At 36.8% G+C, this 12,757-nt stretch overlaps 1 protein-coding gene across 6 annotated transcripts in view; it reads left to right on the forward strand.

Annotated features, from left to right (window-relative positions):
* Positions 1–12,757, forward strand: part of LOC131072435 (uncharacterized) — a 30,928-nt gene that overhangs the window by 6,293 nt on the left and 11,878 nt on the right. The window lies entirely within an intron of this gene.

The raw sequence follows: 12,757 nt of genomic DNA on the forward strand, positions 1-12,757 counted from the left end.
ATTATTGCTCCCTCCAAGGTGCGTGATGTCCCCTACTTTGAAGCTGTCATATTTCCAACAATTATGATACATTACCGAATGCATTACCAAGTTATTATGCCTTTTTACAATTAATTCTATATTTCATAATTCATAGCCTTCTATATTATGATCTAACCTTGTTACTACCAAACCCTAAGGGAGGGAGGGGTGATTATGTTGCTGGGGTGCTGGGAAACGAAACTAGAACAGGCTCCCTCAAGGATTACAGATGCAGACCCTTACCCCATCTCGGGATTATACCCTCAAGGTTTACGGAATCTGATCCTTACCTCATCTTGGGACTACCTAATTCGTTGGAATTAGACCACCTCTCCCTAAGCACAAATGTAGCCCATCCTCCTTAGGCATTAGCAGAAGTATTAAGGAATGGGCTATTAATATTATAGTCTTTCATGTAATATGAATGTATATGGAATTAAGCATGACTTTCATACATATTGCAGTCTATATTGATATTACTAATAAATTCTGCATAGGAACATTATCAGGCTTCATATATTAAGCACATCCTCATGCATACCACCAAGAACAAAGATGTTACTGCCTGTAACTTAATAACAATTCTGATCTGATCTGATCCATGGTGATCTCACTGGATGCTTTTGATTCCTTTCCTTTATATCTCTCAATGTGATGGAGAGGTCACACCTCTTCATCATGTATTCCCTTTGGCAAGAGACACACCCTTTCACCATTAGCACCCTTTGAAAGAGTGCAGCTCTTCATTATTTCTGCCCTTTGACAGGGACACAACCTTTCACAATCAGATTTGCACTTCTTATTTAAATCAGATGTGCACTTCTGATTCCCAAATTATTCCCCCTCAAATGAGGTTCTCTTCTCCCTTTTATATCTCATGTTTGAGGGAGTCGCAACTTTTCATTTTATGTCTTTTGACCACTCATTAACTTAATTAAATTTTAATAATATTTAATTATATTTTTTAATATTTTAAATTAAATTTATTAATATTTAAATTTTAATATAATTATTTATTATTAAATTCCATTTCAAAGTTGGGACATTACAAGGTCCTTATTGTAGGTTTAATATTCTTCAAACAACCTTCCTCAAGGGCCTTGATAATTGAAGACATTTGTCTTGCCATCAATATTATTTGAATTGATAGATGTTCTTACTAGAGTGTTAGTCGAATTTGCCTTATCCAAATTAACCTTTTGCACCTTCAAAGAAGTGCAGATTGGATTGATAGCATCAGGGTTAGGGCAAGATGAGAGAATTGACATTTTCAAGGGAAGATTCAAATAAGAAGGATTTTTTATCACAAATTTGTTTAAATTTACATTCTTCAACTTGGCATTCTAGACATTGGGTTTCTCATTGTTTCACTTAGGAGCCAAATGATTGGTGAACTCTTGAGGAAAGATTTTCATGTTTGCTATTTCTACTTTCCATTCCATCTTGGTTTCTTTTCACTTGGACACACTTTCTTCAGATGTCCAAACTCTTGGCATAAAAAACATATTGGGGACTTGCCCGCTATGTGAATATTTGCCTCCATTCCCTAGCTGAAAAATTCAAATCATCTATGGTAGGATATGCTTTAAGGTGTCCATCTTGACAAATTCTAACAAAATGATCCATGTTGCCTTCAAATCCATTCTCACCTAACATTTAAAGTTCTCCAATCGAGTTGCCAACTTTTTCGAATATTGATTTCTCCTAATATTCGATTGGGAGATTGTAGAATATCAACCAAACTAATGTCTTCGCAATTTTGGTAGTCATGGGGTGGAAATTTGGTAGTTACTTTTGGAGGTTGGGATTGGCACCTTTCAAAATCCATGGCCTTCTAATAAGAATTTTGTCACTTGACATAGGATCTAGGAAGACAACAATGAAGAAACCCTTTAGCAAGAACATGATTTAAATTCTCCTCGATAATTTTTTAACCAATCTTCTCATTGCTCTCAACTTGTCCATAAATTCCAAAATCTCCCAATTAGGGCTCTTGATTTAAGATCTGGTATTTTAGAATCAATATGCATGTTTGCCAGATCCATTTTGCTTGTCTCCCTAACCTTCTCAGCTATATATTCCTGGATTTGTTTTGCTTAAGCCTAGTGGGATAGAGTTTGTGCCTGATGCAATATTAGGGTACCATTTCTTCTTGCTAAAATTTATTAAGATTATGGTAATTGCATAATTTATTTACAAAAGAATAAACGTTCTTATAGCAATTACAAGGAATGCTGTTTCCTAAACGAAACAGTTGTCAAAAATAGAAACAGACTAAACGAAATAAAATTACATGTAAAATACATTATTGACCATTAAATACTAATAGAATAATATTATTCTAACACCCTCCTTTAATGGTCAATCTGTCAACTACACCAAGCTGCCCCCTAAATTTGACGAACTTATCTGGGCTCAGAGACTTGGTGAGGATATATGCAGTCTGATCCTTTGTTGGAACATACTGCAAATCTACTGATTTGTCTTCAACCAGCTTTTGGATGAAATAACAGTGAAACTCAACATGCTTGGTTTGTTCGTGGAAGATAAGATTCTTGGCAAGTTTGAGCACCCCTTGATTGTCATAGAAGAGGGGTGAAAGACCTGCTTGAGACATCTGCACGTTTGAAAGCATCCTTCGAAGCCAAATTGCCTAACAAGCTGCTTTTATAGTTCCCCGATATTCTGCTTCGATCTAGGAAAGAGCTACGGCTTGCTGCTGCTTATTGCTCCAAGTAACGACACCGGTTCCTAGACCGAAGGTATACCCAGATGTAGATTATCTATCATCAACAGAGCCTGCCCAATTTGAGTTTGTTTAACCGATGTCTAGGTTCTTTGTTTCTGCCATACAGAATGCCAAAGTCAGAAGTGCCCTTGACATAGCATAGGACACGCTTCGCTGCAGCCCAGTGTTCAACTGTAGGGGCTGTCATGAAGCAAGAAATGTAGCTCACAGCAAAATTGAGATTAGGTCTAGTGGCAGTGAGGTAGATGATACTGCCCGCTAGTTGATAGAATGCGGATTCATTTTCAACTTGAGAGTCAGATTTGGCCGACAACTTTAGGCCTTTCTCCATAGGTGTAGATGTAGGTTTGTAGTCCTGCATTCGAAACTTGTCTAGCAAAGCCTTGGCATACTTTGATTGAGAGATGAAGATGCTATCACTATTTTGCCAAACTTCAACACCTAAGTAGTAATGCAAAAGCCCTGGGTCAGTCATGTCAAACGACTGGCACAAACTCTGTTTGATTTTCTAAATCAAAAGCATCGAATTGCCAGTGATAATCAGATCATCCACATAGATAACAAGAAGGATGATATCACTGCCAATGGTTTTGACATACAAATTTGAGTTGGAAGGACTCCTTCGGAAGCTTTGATCAGTGAGGTGCTTATCAATTTTCATGTACCAAGACCGAGGAGCCTATTTCAGGCCATAGAGTGCTTTCACCAGTTTGCACACTTGGTGTTATTTATTGGCAACCTTGAATACAAGAGGCTGTGTCATGTAGACTTCTTCCTGCAACTCACCATTGAGGAAGGCACTCTCGACGTCCATCCGATGGACCACAATCAATCTTTAAGACTCATGTTGCTCCCTCTTGGCTCTTTCTTCATTTGAGATGGTTTTTGTACAGCACATTATAGGCTTTCTCCTATTTGTCTTTGAATTGCAAGGGCTTGTTTATTAGAAAATATGGGCATAGACAAAACCGAAGCTACAAAAATCAAAACATTAAATTATAATAGCTTCTCTTCTTCATACTGCAATACAAATTACATACATATATAGGAGTTATATTTCCTATATTATAGGAAGGTTTCTATAACAACTCAAATAAACAAACTCCTATAATATATGAGTTGTTAGAACAACTCATAATACAAACAAATATATACTATAATATTAAGTTGTTTCTCAACTTAATATTTGTTACACATAATTAAACATGTGAACACTAATAATACAATTTCCCAACATTCCCCCCCTTAGCGTGAACATGCTAAGAACTCACACCCTACAACAACAGTATGCCAAACTCTTGTGGCTCATGATCTTGATCCAAAGAAAGGCTCTCTCCTCCCATGGTTTTAAACAGGCTTACCACAAACCTTGATGTGAACAGAAACCTCCACCATCTGTTCACCTTGTGTGGTTTTCTGGATCCTCCCACAAACCCTTTCAAGATCCATGAACTTACATTGGTGCTTATATTTCTCCAACATTAGGGTAAAATATAGGAAATGCAACTCACACAAAACAAAACATGGAACGATTTCACATTACATCTATGAGAACCAAATGTTGTTCTCAATTGCAGTCACTGTTGTCGACCACTGCTACCTGATCTCGAACAGCATAACTTCCACTGCCAGTGGAAGTTGCCCTTGACTTTAGTCAATTTGGCATGAAATGAAAATGTAACATTGATGTTATGCGCCCCCCCCCCCCCCACAATGTGAAATTCCATTTATTCACACAAATAGGAATACTAAAAAGAGAATTATACCATACTGCATACTATTGTCTGGATCTTGTTGCACATGGTCATTATTGTCAGTGAACGTATTCACCAGTCGACCATCTTCCAACGAAGTATGACAGAGGATCTTTGCAGTCATCTGCTCTCCAATATAATTGTTTTTTTTCAGTATCCATACACCACACTAAAAATTTGAAAAACTAAAAACAACACCAAAAAATTGAAGACACTGCACACTGGTCACCAAATCGGTTGTGTGGCCCCATTGCCGGTGATTGATGAGAGGTTGCTGGTTGTCCTCCAGCCTTCGGTGCCTCCATCCTCCAGTTATCTATTGCTAGCTCAATCGAATTTGACTAAGAGGCTCATATATTCAAAACTAAATTGAATGTGCCTATCAGATAATGATGTTTAGTGGATGCCTCCAAACTCGTCTGTTGACTCAACAATGGTAAAGCACTTTGGCCAAATGCAAAGCACAACTCCATCGATGCAATTTCTCTACATTAGTGATCAGATCCATTTCATAATGCACAATATTGATCTACAGTTCTTTTTCTACTATGCTTGGGCCTAACAATGAATCGAAACAATGATACATCCTTGTCGCGGCTCAATTTGGTGGCTATGTCCTAGTATGAGGAATCACGACCCTTACGCTTTTCCAGTTGTACAAGAAAATGAAGTTCACGGACAATAAAACACACTGGATATCACTCATAGAAGAAAACACACTGCTACACTCTCAGATGGCCTGCAAAAAAATATATCTGCCGACTCATAGAAAAGTTGAAGCTGCTGATTTGATCAGATCTAATGAAATATTGGATGCACGACTTATGCAATAAACCCATTGATTTGGAGACGAACAAGCTCGGGCCAGACAATATGGAGCCTCACTTAGTCTAGTAACAGCGGATCGTGCTCTTTGTAAGATGTCTCAGCATATTCAAATAGATCACGTTGAAGTTAAAAAACGGAGTTTATGCCCAGGCCGATCCACAACTAGCGGACTATGAAGCCAACAAATGCGAATGTCTCACAGAAGTAGGCTCAAATATATATGGACATGGAAACATTTGTTTGCGAACGCGACACTGAGCCCACTTTACAATCAAATTCTGCCGCAATTGAACAATTTCACAACTGTTGCCACTATGCGTGAAAGGGAGATTAGGTTCGGCTCATGCCTGAGAAAAAATACCACGGCCAAGCTATTATAGGCTTAAAGAGCTATCAAAACCAGTGCTTACGATAGTCTAGAGAGACACCTAGTAAATTTTCAACCTCATTCACACCACAGGCACATGAATGCTAGGTATTGCTTTGATACCATATTAGAAAATATGTGCATAGATGTGATGTCCCCTTTTTGTTGACATTAGATATTCAATGGGATTAGCCTATTACTGACCTTCGTAGGCTAATAAGATTGAATAGAGGGTCCTTTGAGGGATGCAACTTCTCCAGTGATTAGAGTTTTGTAGGTTTGGCTTTCGTTCGGCTTCATTTGGACTCCGTATGCATTACTTACTATTTATAGTAAGTCAGAGATGTTAGAGACGGACCCCTGCTATTTTTAGTAAAGGGGTATGGTCATATGCAGCTTCATCATGTCAGCTCCTAGTTCAGACGACGTTCAAAAAGGATGAGTAATAATGGAGATATTAATGTGTATTTAGTTTAAATAAACATTAATGATTTTGAGCTTATATTATTAAGTTAGAATATAAACTTTATATTATAACTTAAGTGAGGGTCAAGGTATCATAAGTTGGGGCCATTTATATTATTTTATTAGGCTCTTATATCAAGTGATTATTAAATGACTTTGTGCACATTTAATATTAAATGTCATTTAATAATCATAAATGCCTAATAAGAGAGAAATCGAGCTCTATGAGAGTATATATAAGGTTTAATTGAAGGAAGAGCTCATTACTGATTGATGATTGCTTTTTGAAAATTGGAGAAATTTGTGAGAAGAGGAAACCAGGGTTTTATCTTCAGACTTTGAGGAGCAAAAATTCTTCGAAGTTAGGGCATCTGAGGTGCTGCAATAATCACTGATATTTGCCTTTGGGAGTGACTTAATTTTGAGTCACTAATTGAGCGAATTGGAGAAGAATTGAATGAATTTTTGGTGCTGAATGATTGTTTACATCTGTAGATCAATTTGTCTGATTTGAGAGGGGTTTTATCACCATTCGCAGCTGCCAATACTAGAGCCGTATCATTGCCAACAGCAGGTCTGTAATTTCCCAGCCATTAATGCAGGCCGTACAACCTACAGGGGCTGCGATTTGGTCTAAAGGCTGCAATAAATTTTGAGAATATTGGAGAAGCATTGCAGGGATATTAGGGGTTAAAAACGCAGCAGTTAGAGGGCATTTGATAACCAAATTCAGTGCTGGCACACTTCCCAGGGCAGGCCGTACACTTTCAGCTACAACAGATTTGCAAACTAGTCAAATTAGTCTTTATGGTGTTCAATCGGGTATGATATGTATAATCAGTTCTGCAATTTGTTATGTAGTCAGTTTAATTTGCAAGCTAAGTGTTTGTCAAAATGCTCCCTAGCTAGAAATGATTATTTTTCATTCCAAGTTTGCACACCAAGTGTTTGTGAAAAATGCCTCTTGGCTGTAGGTGAACATTTCTCATTTGAAAACCATATATATGCATTGGAAAGATCAAAAAGAAGTTGCATTTGCCACTTGTTCTTTGCTTAGTCATTGTAGAGTTATTTTGCAAGCCTTCAGATCATATTCGATGCCCTTTTAAGCAAACAAATCAGACTGAAAACTCAGATCAGTGTACATAGAGGTTGCGTGACAACCGTTTGACAAAATTCCTAAGTGTCTAAAGCTGGAAACTTAAGTCAGAACCAGCAAGGATTCCTACAATAGACAAAACCGAAGCTACAAAAATCAAAACATAAACTAATATCAGCTTCTCTTCTTCATACGTTCAATACAAATTACATACATATATAGGAGTTATATTTCCTATATTATAGGAATGTTCCTATAACAACTCCATTATTACCGGGTAACAAATAAACAAACTCCTATAATATATGAGTTGTTAAAACAACTCATAATACAAACAAATTTTTACTATAATATTAAGTTGTTTCTCAACTTAATATTTGTTACACATAATTAAACATGTGAACACGAATAATACAATCTCCCAACATTTTTTATGGGACCCGCATATCATACAATTTATTTGTGGGGATACCACTTTAACTAATGCTTTACAAATGGGGGGTACTGTTGCTATTACAATTCAGATCCTTAATTATCCTGCAAGACTACCACATTTTCAACCCTTCTCCTTGACAGTCCTTTAGCTTGGATGCCTCACTTGCTATCTGCTCCTATAGGGCAACCACTACGTCTTCCTCCTATGCTTCTCTAGCTTGAATGCTGACCTAGGGAAATGTATTCACCTCCATATCCCCCTCTATCTTCCTTTTGCCACTCTTTTGCTTGAACACCTCTTGTTTGTGCTCCACTAGTGTAATCTATGGGACACTTTGTCGACCAATTGGAAGTAGACTATTGCTTCGGCATGCCTAGCAGCACTAAGATGTGTCTTGGGGAGAATTGAATCTTGGTCTCCAACATGAGAACCAATTGACCCTACCACTTGACCACAACACCTTTGAATATATTTATTTATGATTGATGATAAATTGTAATTTTTTACTATTTTTAATAGTTAGTTTTTGTAATATATTTTTTTATATATTATCTGCACAACTTTCCACCAGCCGTCCCCAAATATTTTAAACAAAATTACCATCCTTGAAACCTGTCCCCATGTTCTCTCATCCCTTCATTCGGAAACTTCATGGAATGCTGCAAATAGACAAATTGGACAAACTAGACAAATTGGATTCGTGTGGTAAAATATTGGTATAACACAACATATCATTCATCAGTCAGAATGGCACCTTTCAAAGCTTTATATGGGTATGGTCCTCTGTTCCTTAAATCTTGAAGACATGGTTTATATAAGACTCTGACCTTATAAATAGACAACATTAAAGTAACAAAGGTGAGGTGAGAATTCAGCTTGAATTCTATGTGTACTATGGATCAAAGCTAAGTAAGCAAGTGATAGCATACAGTAATACAGATGCAAAAGCATATGGATTTCAAAGAATCGATGTTGTTCAATCAATCAAGGAGACAAAGCTCCTTTAAATAGAGTTACAAAGACGATGTTTCTAAAAGAAACAATCGTTAACTAGAGGCGAAATTAGAAACAACTTAAATGACCATTAATAACACAAAGAGAAAGATATTATTCTGATACCCTCCCTTAATGGTCATCGTTCTAATTACCAAGAGAAATAACAGAGAAGGTTGCCCCCTTCTTCTCAGAGCACACTGCAACAAAAGACAAGAGCCTGCCACTGACTCTGCCACTTGAGATGAGTCTGCCACCAACCCTCCCAGAAATTGCAGAACTTCTGGAGATACCCAAAACAACACCAACCGTCCAACCTGATGTTGGAGAACTGCCCCTCCCTGTAACCAGAGACACACCAAGAACAGCTGTCACGATTTTGAGGAAAAAATCGGCAAACCCTCCAAACTATTGCAGATGAGCAAGATGCCCGAAAATAGATTGCAAATAAGAGACTAGTGCAGATGTTCGCACAACAACTCCAGGTGCGACGAAAAACAAACTGCAGCAAAGTACAATTTTTGAGGAAAAAATCATAAACCCTCATGATTTTTTTTTTACAGGGACAAAAAATATTTAAAAACCCACAGATAATTTTTTAGGACAAAATTATTAAAACCCATAGATTTTTTTAAGGGAAAAAAATATTAAAACCCATCAGAATTTTTTTTTAGGTAAAAAAATATTAAAAACCGAAACAAACATCGATGCCCATAAGCCATATTTGCGCTTTTCGAGGCATGAAAAACGAGGTATTGAGAAGATGCTAAGTGCACAAAACCTGACTGCCTTCCAACATCAAGTTGGTCAATGACGCCATCTTGCATGTTTCCCAATGCACGGAAAACGAAAAAATTGAGAAGAGGTGTTGGCACAGAATTCAAAAAATTTGAATCCCAATGCAGAAACAGAGGCAGATGCAGGTGCAAGTACAAACTTCAAAAAATGAAGTACGGCGGGCACAAATTTCGAGAAAAAAAAATCCAGCTGACCCAAAAAAACCGAAGACAACCCATAAATCCTTGCGAAAAATTGAGAAAGAATTTGCTGTCGGAATTTGGATCTGCTGGCTCGAAAATCGAGGCACCTACAAAATTTTGATGATGACCCAGTTGAGATCTCGAAAAACCCACCACGAATCTGTGCTCAGAAATTTTTTTCGACCGAATCTGGAGGGTCAAAACCCTAGCCGAAAATGCAGATTTCCGTCCAAAAATGGCAGAAAAAAAAATCTGCAGGCGGGAAAAAAACATGTCGCGTGGTTGTGCGAAATGCAGGAGAGACGGATCGCGGGAGAGGGCAGAAAATAGCCAGAAAACCCTAGTAGCTGCAGCCAAAACGAATTGCCAAAGTAGCACTTTCGAATAAACAAAGAAATTTTTCAAAAAAAAACTGTTAAAAATTCATGACGAATTTTTAATTGAAAAATTATTTCGAAAATAACCAAGGCTCTGATACCATAATACAGATGCAAAGCATATGGATTTCAAAGAATCGATGTTGTTCAATTAATCAAGGAGACGAAACTCCTTTAAATAGAGTTACAAAGACGATGTTTCTAAAAGAAACAATCGTTAACTAGAGGCGAAATTAGAAACAACTTAAATGACCATTAATAACACAGAGAAAGATATTATTCTAATATACAGTTTAGATCTACCTGAAAAAGCTAGAATAGACAATGTACTCCATAACTTGTGACCCAAGAAGAAGCCTGGAAGCAAAATTTAGGGCCAATCTGAATTGCCTATTACTGATGAGGAAGGAATTTTGTATATTCTGTTTACATTGCAGATCATATTCAAATCTGAAACAATATTATAAGTTGAAAGAAAACATTTAAGCAATAGGGAAATCAAGCATTTAATTTTTGTTAAAATTTGAAGGGTTGACAAAAAAGATGCTAGATGGAGCCATAAAAGTTTACACAAGAATTCCTACTTTTGCAAAGAGTTCGGGTACAAAGCCTCTTGAGTGGAGTATATTGTGCTCATAAACAACATGATTAGTTTGTAGCTGGCTTAGGGAGCCAACTCACTTGTTTTATACTGTGTAAGGGGTAGATTAGTTTTTGTAATAAATTTATAATCTAAACCAACCCTTGATTCTATCATATCCAATCCTATTTGCTATTTACATTTATACTCTTATCCTATAGCAGGGTGCTCTACGGAATCATATCTCATCCTATTTGCTATTTACATTTATACTTGTATCCTATAGCAGGGTGCTCTGTGGAATAAGGAATTACTTAGGGTAGCAAAGTTCTTCCAGCATAAATTGCTTGTGTATTCTATTTTTCTTTATTCTCTCGTGTGTTATTTAGGAGCTCACCAAGGAGCCCTCCAAGCTGTGGGAAGAGCATTTTTTGTTAATATTCTTAAATAGTATGATGTGATATCCTTCTTTTAAACAATAATTTCCCATATTGGAACCATTCTATTTGATATTATCACTGGTAATTCTGTGAATGATAGAAATCGAGAGTTTCCTGCAGGAGATATGTTTTATCTCTATCTGCTTTGAGATCTAATGATGAGAAATTTAGCTGAGAATATGTTTCAGGGCTTACATAATTGGACACTTCTGTATACAGAATATATTTTAGACTTGAGCAGTCCTTATTTTTTTCTGATTGTCTACTTGATCAAGACATCTATCAAGGATCCGTGCGTCTAATTAGAAACCAACATTGGAATTCATTCCAACAACCCACCTGAGAAATGGATTGACTAAATCTTCCTTAGAAGTGCAAAAGTTTTAAATTCTTTGACTTTTAAGTTTTGTTGAAAATTTATACCCCAAAAATCTGCTTGGCCTGATATTGTCATATCAACAGCTTGCAGAGGCGATGCTTCACAAACAATCATAGTCCTGACTCCTAGTAAATCCTCTAGAAGATTTTGGCACCCAACACCTTACTCATAGTTGATTCTGGCCCAATTCATTTTACAAACCAACCTTTCGATACTTGAGTGAATTTTCCTATGGCTGCCTAACTGTAATATCCCGAACTATGAATCTGAGTCAGACTGCTGATTTGTTTCCAATATTTGTCTTTGACCAGCGAAGAGGTTTTTGCTGATATTTGTTTTGTTTTGATGTTTTATGAATTTTTTGTGTTTTTTGACTTGAATGAATAATGAATGCAAGATACAAGGAAATAAATGGACTGAAAATAATTTTCAGAATTCTGAAATTTTACAACAGCAAATTATAATTTCAATTATAGAGCTTATTTCTCTACAAAAAGATAATTTTCATACCAAGAGTCCAATCGGCTAGCCTGGATAGTGCTTTTTAATTGAGCGATCTCACAAAAATGGCATTATAGGGGCGTCCCGGTTGCAATAGCTCCTCCAATAAGGTCTATTAGCATCCACTATAATTATCAAAAACTTTTATTGAAGTAATTAAATCTGCTACAAGTTCTTAATAGATTCCCAGGAGAAATCACCGAATTTGCCCTCAAATCCTCAGAATTGCTCATACTGTTCAAATCTGCCTGAGAAAGTCTGATAAAACCACTTATTTGCTGATTCCTACCAGTAACAACGAATTTTCTACAATATTCAAACCCTTATTGTTGCTGATTTATTTTTTTAACCCAGCTGATGTCACCAAGAAGGTACGACCTGCATAGGATAACCTCTTGGAGCTGAAAAATGTTATTTGCTGCCCTTAATTGCCTCTAATGTCTGATCTCCTTGCTGTTGCAGGTCTGAGAATGCTGATTAAGACTGAATTTTGAAGCTCAAATGGAAATTTTAGTAGTCTGAGAATGCTGATTAAGACCGAATTTTGAAGCTCAAATGGAAATTTTAGTGAATTTCCCTGAAATATGGCATGGGGTTTTGTCCAAGCTTGCCTGGAATTGAAGAGTTTTCGTTCTCCAACACCTGTTCATTGCAAATCTGATCACAAAGCTGTTATTCTTCAAATGAGAGATAAAAAATGATCAAAGGAATGATGAAAAATGACCTCTAAATGCTTTTTTAAAAGGCTCCAAACCCTAGGTCGTCACTTTTAGAGTTTCCATATTTTC

This window comes from Cryptomeria japonica, chromosome 8 (genome assembly GCF_030272615.1).
Source record: "Cryptomeria japonica chromosome 8, Sugi_1.0, whole genome shotgun sequence".
NCBI classification, from domain to species: domain Eukaryota; kingdom Viridiplantae; phylum Streptophyta; class Pinopsida; order Cupressales; family Cupressaceae; genus Cryptomeria; species Cryptomeria japonica.